Genomic DNA, 9,739 nt, shown 5'->3' on the forward strand with positions numbered 1-9,739 from the left:
AGTCGAGAAGCTTTATAATCTCCTTTTTCACGACCTCCATCATCGGAGGGTTGAGCCGGCGTTGAGCCTCTCGAGTTGGTTTAGCCCCCTCCTCTAGAAATATGCGATGCATGCATGTTGTAGGGCTAATTCCCTTAATATCGGCCAATGTCCATCCGATGGCTGTTTTGTGCTCTTTCAACACCCGAATCAACTTTTCTTCCTCCAATGCCGTGAGTGATGAAGAGACAATGATGGGCAATGCCTCTTCCTCTCCCAAGAATGCATACTTTAAATGGTCCGGCAACGGTTTAAGCTCAAGAACGGGGGCCTGAATCACAGAAGGTAACAACGTATTAGTGGAAACGGGAATTGGAATTGGGTTAGAAAGCTTACCATGATGTTTAGGCAATGATTCCAAGGCAGCCACAAGCTCGGCATGTTCATCCTTTGGTACGGCCATGTTGGGTTCTGTGCCAAATCCTTGTGCAATTGTCGTTTCGAGTGGATCGTCCTCCAACATATCAAGATAATCCTGCGCCAATTCATCCAATATATCAATAGAAAAACAAGAATGATCATCTTTAGGAAATTTCATAGCTTCAGAAATGTTAAAGTTAATAATCTCCCCATCAAATTCCATTGTCAACGTCCCTTTGAACACATCGATCTTGGTGCGTGCTGTTTTCATGAAAGGCCTCCCAAGTAGAATCGGCAATGGGGTGACATTTGGTGAGTCCTCCATCTCTAAAACGTAGAAATCCACTGGAAATATCAAGTTATCCACCTGCACCAACACATCTTCCAAAACTCCTTTCGGATATGCATTAGAACGATCGGCTAATTGAATTATAACACCATCGTTTTTAAGCTCTCCTAAGTTCATGGATGCATATATTGAGTATGGCATGACATTAATTGAAGCTCCTAGATCTAACATAGCATGTTCAAATTTAGTATTGCCTATAACACATGGAATTGTAAAACTTCCCGGATCTTTGCATTTAGGAGGTAATTTTCTTTGCAAAACAGCGGAAACATTCTCACTTACTTGGACAACCTCTTTGTTTGAAATTCTCTTTCTTGTTGTACATAGTTCCTTCAAAAACTTGGCGTACCTAGGTACTTGCTTAATTGCGTCAAGGAGAGGTATATTGACTTGCACTTTCCGGAACGTCTCTAGAATGTCCTTTTCAGCTTCTTCTTTCTTTGTTTGCTTGAACCTACTAGGGAAGGGGACATTCAAAGGAAAATCATTAGTAGGAATGGAATTGGACACAATTGTACCTTTATTTGGCAGATTGGATGGCTTGGGAGCCATGGGGACTTGCGGCAAAGGAACATCTTTCCTTGCCGTGGCCAACCCTTGTTCCTCCTCTTCAATTATCACTTCCTCCACCTGGTTTGGGGCTCATTTGGATGGTGGTGGGGTTGTTCCTACTTGTTTCCCACTTCTTAACATGATTGCCTTGGCGGATTCAAAGCCGCCTTTCGGATTTGCAATGGTTAAGCTAGGCAACCTGTCGTGCTCTCGAAACTGCCCCATGAACTCGGCAATTTGCCCTACTTGTTTCTCCAACTCGTCCACCTTTTTGTCCCTATTTTGCATTCCCTGCGCCATAGAAGTTAGTAAATTAAAAATTTGATCATTATCAATAGACGAACCTGATTTTTGGGTGGGTTGTGCTTGGGGTTGAGTTGGTGCAAATGGCTTTTGATAGAAACCCGGGGGTTGTTGCCTAAATGTGCTTTGTTGTTGGCCTTGTTGGGATTCTCGCCATTTGAAATTTGGATGATCACGCCAACCGGGATTGTAGGTGTTAGAAAAGGGATCATTCCTTTGTTGGTATTGCTGCCCAAAACCCACGGCATTTAGGGTCTCCCACCCTCCGTTCTCAATCAGTTGTGGGCACTTGTCCGTAGGGTGTCCTTGCATGGAACATACGCCACACGCACTTACATTTTGAACTTTTGGCCCTTCCACAACCTGAGAAAGCAAAGTAGTAAGGTTAGCCATTTGATTTTGAAGTTCGGTTATGGCACTTACCTCATTCACTTGGTGTTGCTGTGTGGTGCCTCTTTGTCCAACACCTTCGTATTGTTGAGCGTTCAACGCTCGATTGGCAATCAAAGTCTTTGCTGCCGTGGGGGTCTTGTCTACCAATGCTCCTCCCGCCGAGGCATCTAGCATTTGTCGTTCGATTGGTAGAAGTCCCTCGTAGAAGTATTGCAGAAGAAGCTCCTCTTTCATTTGATGCTGTGGACAAGAAGCAACAAGAGATTTAAAACGTTCATAATATGTAGGAAAAGACTCACCTTCTTCTTGTTGAATTCCACTTATCCTTTTTCATAGGAGAATGACTCGAGAGGTCGGAAAAAACTTCTCTAAGAAAGCCCGTTTCATGCTCTCCCAAGATGTGACCGTTCCGGGAGCTAATTCATATAACCAATCGTTCGCCTTTTCCATAAGAGAAAAGGGGAAAGCCTTCATCTTCAATATACTCCCGTTCACGTTTACCGGAGTCATGCTTGAGCAAACGACTTCAAACTCCTTCAAGTGCTTGTTTGGATCTTCCATGGACAGCCCATGGTACTTCGGAATGTGATGTAACAAGCTTGACTTTAATTCGAACTCGGCAGTTTTGTCCTGAGCCGCCCTAGGGTACTGGATACATAGAGGTGCGGCATTATCCAATCCTGAAGCGGAAAGCTCCTTGATCGTTCGATTGTCCACTACCATGTCTTCCACTTCCTCTTCAACTTCAGAAACGGACTCGGAACTTGCACTTGATTCACTAGGTTCCGGGTTCTTCCTCTTTCGTCTCAACTCACGACTCGGAACTTGAACTTGCACTTGATGCACTTGATTCACTTGATTCACTAGAACTCCGAGTCATAAACAAGTACTAAAACAAGAAACAAAATAACAGAAGAATCTGATCTAATAAGAAAAACGAAAATAACAATCCAAGGGATTAGCAAAATTGCTAATCCCCGGCAACGGCGCCAAAATTTGATGTGAAAATTATGTTGACACTCAAATTAACCCTCTTTTTATCAATTGTAGCAAAGTATGTAAGTAGGGATCGTTCTAAACAGGGGATTAGGAGGGATTGCAAAATCACTTGAAAACTGACTCAAATATGTAAAAACAAGTTTAAAACACTAAACTAGACTCAAAGAATGCAAAACTAAACTTTAAAACACCAAAACAAACCAAAAGACTCAAAACAGCACCAAAACACTCAAAACTGCCTTAAAAACACAATCTGGGCAGTTTTGGACACTAAGCACCAAATTGGACGAATTTGGGTTTTAACTTGAATCAAAACACTTAAAAACACAAAGTAAAACACTTACTAACTAATTTGATACTTTAAAACAAAGGGGGATTGGTTTTGGACGAATTTAAAAACAAAACAAACTTTGTAAATTAGAACAGATTGTAAAAACGAATTTGATTTAAATGGGTGAATGGAAGGCTAGCTAAGGGGTTCATCTCCAGACATGTTATACTTGCATACAAAACGATTTCCAATTGCTTTTCAATAAACCATGAATTCTCAATGCCCCAAGTTAATTAGGTCCGCTTAAATTAACCTTCAGATTTTCCTAACGTTATTGAATTGGATGATTGCATACGACAACCCAAAACTTTCCCCACAAGTCCCCTACATGATTGCATAATAGAGATACAAGCAAGAATCATTAAGTTCTATGAAAACCATAAGCATTGACGAAGCACTTGTTACTATGATTGCATGAAACTTATGCCAAGAATTTACTTAACGCGATTGAGATCATCAACCTTTACTACTTGTGAATATAATTCCATAACGATTAGGTGAAATTTCCTTATATCCTAGCATTCAATTTATGCATGATAATTAAGCGTGCACTCTCAACCAACACACACAAATCAATGTAATCCACATAGATAAGTAAATTGAATTCACAACTTATGAAACGCAATTAGAAGTAATCAAATCATAACGCAAGCATAAACATGTATTTCGAATCCCCCCCTAGCCAAGGGGGGTTTAGTTCCTCATATGCACAAAACAAAGAGAATTGAATTTAAACATTGAAATCAAAGGAAAAGAAACACCTAGAAATTCCAGCGACGCGAACTTGAATTGCATGAACTTCCGAGCTTCCTTCTCCTCCTCCTTGGTGCGGCAAAGGGTCTAGGGACTAGTTTAGGACCTTAGGTGTATGGATGCATGGTTATGGATGGATGTAGTAGTGTTTAGGGGAAGGGAATGGTGCGGCAAAGGTGTGGATAAGGTGGATTAGGGCTTCTAGAAACCTTCTAATGCAAGGAAAACTCACGGCAAGGATGGATAAGGTTTCTAGAACAAGGATAAGGTATCCTAAATGGATAAGGACTCCTCATTGCACTTGGAAACTTTGCCTATTAGGATTAGGAAACCTTGTCTTTGTCATTCCTTCCTCATTCTGGATTCCTTTTCCTTCTTGGACTTGGAAATCTTCTTTGTAGCTGCAACTTGATGCCATTTGGATTTAACTTTCCTACTTCAAGTAGGAAACCTTGTTTGAGTAGGAATCTTCATCTTTCAAGGAATCCTAATTCAACTAGGAAACCCATTTTGACTAGGAATCCTAATTCAACTAGGATTCCATCTTCACTTAGGCGCTTTCCTACTTCGACTAGGAAACCTTGTTCAAGTAGGAAACATCATCTTCAAATCTTCAATTTCGTCCATCCTCTTGGCTCCAAGCATATGACATCCATTCCAAGCTCAACTTTGCTCCAAAAAGCTCCAAAATGCATCCTTTTTCATATTTTACCCTTAGAACCTGAAAACACATAAAACTAGCTTAAAAGACTACTTTACTAAGCAAAAACACTATAAATGCACAAGAACGAGTTAAACTAAGGCGCATAAATATGCTCCTATCAATGATTATCACATAATTGGAGCCAAGGTTTGGACGAATTTGAAGACTTGAAGATGATGATTCCTACTTGAACAAGGTTTCCTAGTTGAAGTAGGAAAGTGCTTACATGAAGGAGGATTCCTAATCGACGAAGGATTCCTAATTGAAGATGGATTCCTAATCACATGAGGATTCCTAGATGATAGGAGCATATTTATGCGCCTTAGTTAGCTAGTTCTTATGCATCTTTGTTATGTTTTCTTCGTTAAAGTAGTCTTTTAAGCTACTTTCATGTGTTTTCAGGTTTAAAGGACATATTACATGAAATGATGCAATTTGGAGCTTTTGGAGCAAAAAGTGAGCTTGGAATGAAAAGAACATGCTTGGAACACAAGGTTGGGATGAAATTGAAGAATTGAAGATTTGAGGTTTCCTACTTGAAGTAGGAAAGCTAAGCCTAAAAGTTTCCATTTTGGGTTGATCGTTCCTAAATCGGAATTGGCAACCAAAGTTTCTAAAGTTGGAAGTTTCTATTCTTGGAGGTTTCCAATTTCGAGAGTTTCTATTCTCGGCTTTGGGCTTTTGGATGACCCATCTTTGCCTCTTGGACCTATGCCGCACCTAACCCTAACCCTAGCCCACTTAATCAGCCGCACCTAGGCCTTGTTCACATGAAAAAAATCTGATTACTTACCCTAAGCCCATGCCGCACCTAATGTTCCAGAAACCCTAGTTTTTGGTGGATTTCCTAACCCTAGCCGCACCTAAACCCTAGCCCATTTGTCTAATCTGATTTCTATAGGGTTTGGCTGCCTATATATATATGTTTTACCTCCCTTGGCCGAATCACAACCCTCCCCATTCATCCAGAAACTCACCCATTCACGCCAGAAACTGAACACCACCTTCAACAGCCCCATTCCTTCACCATTCACCATATTTTCTGACCCAAAACCACCCTAGCCGCACCACCCATCAACCCTAAACACTTCCATACGTCTTCCATCCATTCTACATCATTCAATTACCCAAGAAACCACCAACATCCAATCTGCCGCAAGCAAGGAAAGGGGACAGATTCACTCAATTGTTTGGCTCTTCATTCTGAGTTGTTGAACAATTTTAGGTGTATTCTATCTTATATTTCAATGTCTAATTCATGTAATCTTTGTTTTGCTTTGAGTATGATTGGCTAAATTCGTTTTGGCTAAGGGTGTATTCAAAACCATGATTATATATGTGAAATAAGTTGATTACTTTCAGTTATCGTTGCATAAGTCGTGAATACAATTTGCTTAACCGTTTGATTTAGAACTTATTCTTGTATGTTGATTGAGAGTGCACGCTTAATTTGCATGCTTGAATTTGGTGCTAGGATATAAGTTTGTTTCACCTAATCGTTATGAATTTATATTCGCAAGTAGTGAAGGTCGCTAGTCACGATCGTGTTAAGTAGATTCCTGGCAAGAGTATCATGCCTTTCATAGTTACAAATGCCTTGTCGATGCTTATGATTTCCAAAGAACGTAATGATTCTAACTTGTATCTTTATCATGCTGTTCATATAGAGAACTTGTTAGGAATAATTTGTTTGCGATGCATATTCATCCAATTCAATGATTCTAGGGAAATCTGAAGGTTAATTTAAGCGGACCTAATTAACTTGGAGTGTCGAGGTTCACAACTTATTAAATTGATAACTGGAAATTGATTTACATTGCATATATTTCATGTGTGGAGAAGAACCCCTTAGCCATTCCATCATCCATTGATTCATCACAATTTTGTCTTACAATCTGTTTTAATTTACAATCTGTGCATTTAGTTCAAATTCGTCCAAACACAATTCCCCCATATTTTGTTAAGTTTGAGTCTTCATAATCTGTCCTCTTTGGTGTTTTTAAGTATTTTGAGTCATAAGTTTTGTCAAATTCGTCCAAATCTTGTCTTAGTTGCTGTTTGAGTCAATTAACTTGTTTTAGTCAGTTTTGGGCAGATTTGAGTGTTTCAAATCTGTTTTGAATCTTAGTAGTCTAATTAGAGTCTTTAAGTTTAGTTTTTGTGTTTCTAAGTCGATTTGTATTAGATTAGCACCCCGAGTTAATCCCCGGTTAGAACGATCCCTACTTACATCATTACTACAATTGTCACAAATAGGGTTTAATTTGTGTGTTTAGTTATTTTACGCATCACTAGAAGAACAAGGATTCCTCCTCCAACAAGGATTCCTACTTGAAGTAGGAAAGTTAAGCCAAGGTTTCCTACTTTGGTTTGATTTTTCCTAATTGTCCCTAAAAGTTCCAGCAATTATGAAGACTTTCTAAGCATTCTAGGACACAAAACAAAAGCCTAGAACCCTTTTGAACCCTTGCCGCACCCCCCCTTTGCATTTCCTCTTCCTTATTTCCTGTTTTTATGCTTTAAAACACCTTCCTTTTGTGTTTTAAACCCTAGCCGAATTTCCCTTGCCCTTTCCTTTAATTTTCTGATTTATTTCCTAATTCTAGAATCCTTAGACTTAATTTCTGATTTCCTAATCAATCTAGGGTTTGAATTTCTGTTTCCCTTTAAATAAACCTCTTGTTGCAGCCACAAAACATTCCACACAACCCCATTCAGTCCCATTCACGCCAGAAACATCACCACTCTCTCTGCCGCACCTATCCTTCACCATTCACCATATTTTCTGACCAAAAACCACCCTAGCCGTCCCATACACCTATCCCAGCCATAAACCCATCATTCTACACCATTCATAACCCCCAAAACTCACCCATTCGTGTGCAGCAGCAAGGAGAAAGAAGGAAGGACTCTTGGATGCTTAAGCTTCATCGTTGGTGCATTCTAGGTGTAATTCGTTTTATGATTTCAATGTTTAATTTCTTTTCCTTTCGTTTTGCTACGAACATGAGTGGCTAAACCCCTATTGGTTAGGGGTAATTTCGAAGCCATGACTATGTATGCAAGTTGATTTGATAAATTCTAGTTATGAGTTCTTGAATCGTGAATGCAATTGGCTTAACTGTGCAAGTAATAACTTATTTGTGTTTGTTAATTAGGGGTCGACACTTAATTGGCTTGCATGAATATGTTGCTAGAATATAAGGTTGTTTCACATAATCGTCACACACTTATATTCATATGTAGTGAAGGTCGCTAGTCACGATCACGTTAAGTTCAATTCCTAGCTTGAGTGACATGATGTCATAGTTGCAAGTGCTTTGTCAATGCTTATAGTTTTCATTGAACGTAATGATCTTTGATTGTATCTTTATTATGATGTCATGTAGGGAACTTTTGAGGAATGCTTTGGGTTGTCGAATGATGTCATCCAATCCAATAACACAAGGAAAACTTGAGAATTAACTAGTGATGTGACGGTTAATTTGGGGCATTGTCATTCATAATTCAACGAAGGAATAACTGGAAATTGAGTCGTTTGCATACTTGTCATGTGTAGAGAAAGAGCCCCTAACTAGTCCATCATCCATTTAAAACCCCAAAAACGTTTTCAAAATCTGTTTTACTTTGCAATCTGTTTTATCAAATTTATTTTCGTCCAAATCAAATCCTCATTTACTTTGAAGTCTTAATTTAGTTAGAAAGTGTTTTGGTTTATGTTTTTAAGTATTTTGAGTCAAGTTTTCACCCAATTTCGTCCAAATTAGTGTAGGTGCTCAAAACTGCCCAGAAAGTGGTTTTAAGATGGCAAAATGGAGCATTTTAGAGCAAAAGTGAGCTTGGATTGAAAAGTACATGCTTGGAACAAGGAATGGACGAGTTTGAAGGTCGAGGGAGCTTAAGAAATGAAGAAATGAAAGTAAAGAACAAAGAAGTTGGAATTGGCAACTAAAGTTTCTAAAGTTGGAAGTTTCTATTCTTGGAGGTTTCCATTTTCGAGAGTTTCTATTCTTGGCTTTGGGCTTTTGGATGACCCATCTTTGCCTCTTGGACCTATGCCGCACCTAACCCTAACCCTAGCCCACTTAATCAGCCGCACCTAGGCCTTGTTCACATGAAGAAAATCTGATTACTTACCCTAAGCCCATGCCGCACCTAATGTTCTAGAAACCCTAGTTTTTGGTGGATTTCCTAACCCTAGCCGCACCTAAACCCTAGCCCATTTGTCTAACCTGATTTCTTTAGGGTTTGGCTGCCTATATATATGTGTTTTACCTCCCTTGGCCGAAGACCACCCTCTCCATATTCAGAAATTCGTCCAAAACCCTATTTCCCACCTTGCCGCAGCCTTCCATCCCCAAACTCCCAACTTTCTGCCCAAATTCAACCTTGCCGCACCATCCTCTTCCCCAAACCATTCCTACATCCTTCCATAACCATTCATCCACCTTGTGCAGCCACTAAAGGAGGAGAAAGAAGGAGTGCCGTGCAGTCCAAAGGAAGGAGAAGCCTTGCACATGCAATCTGCCATTAGTGGAGTGTTTGGAGTTCTTTCTTTCTTTGTTTCTGTTTTCATGTTTAATTTAAATTGTTGTTCAGTATGTTAGACATGTGGAACTAATTTCTTTTTAGTTAGAGGTGAATTTGAAGCCATGGACATATGTTTTATATGATTTGATTTCTTCCAATTATGATTTCAGGAATTGTGAATGTGATTTACTTATCTATTTGATTGATAACTTGTTTATGTATGTGGGTTGAGGGTCGACACTTAATTTGCATGCTTAAACTTGATGCTAGGGTATAAGGGAATTTCACCTAATCGTTATTAACTTATATTCATAAGTAGTGAAAGTCGCTAGTCACGATTGTGTTAAGTAAATCCTAGGCAAGAGTAACATGCGTATCCCATAGTTATGAATGCCTCGTCAATGCTTATGATTTCCATTGAACTTAA

The 9,739-nt window shown here is 39.4% G+C and overlaps 1 long non-coding RNA gene across 1 annotated transcript; it reads right to left on the reverse strand.

The window, feature by feature from the left end:
* Window positions 1-5,391: 5,391 nt before the first annotated feature.
* On the reverse strand, window positions 5,392-9,262 carry LOC126607356 (uncharacterized). The gene is made up of 3 exons (XR_007617564.1): window positions 8,938-9,262; window positions 5,538-5,593; window positions 5,392-5,502 (listed from the first exon to the last, which is right to left on the reverse strand). It is a non-coding gene; the product is annotated as an uncharacterized LOC126607356 (long non-coding RNA).
* Between the last annotated feature and the right edge of the window lie 477 nt (window positions 9,263-9,739).

Source organism: Malus sylvestris, chromosome 16 (assembly GCF_916048215.2).
Source record: "Malus sylvestris chromosome 16, drMalSylv7.2, whole genome shotgun sequence".
NCBI classification, from domain to species: Eukaryota; Viridiplantae; Streptophyta; class Magnoliopsida; order Rosales; family Rosaceae; genus Malus; species Malus sylvestris.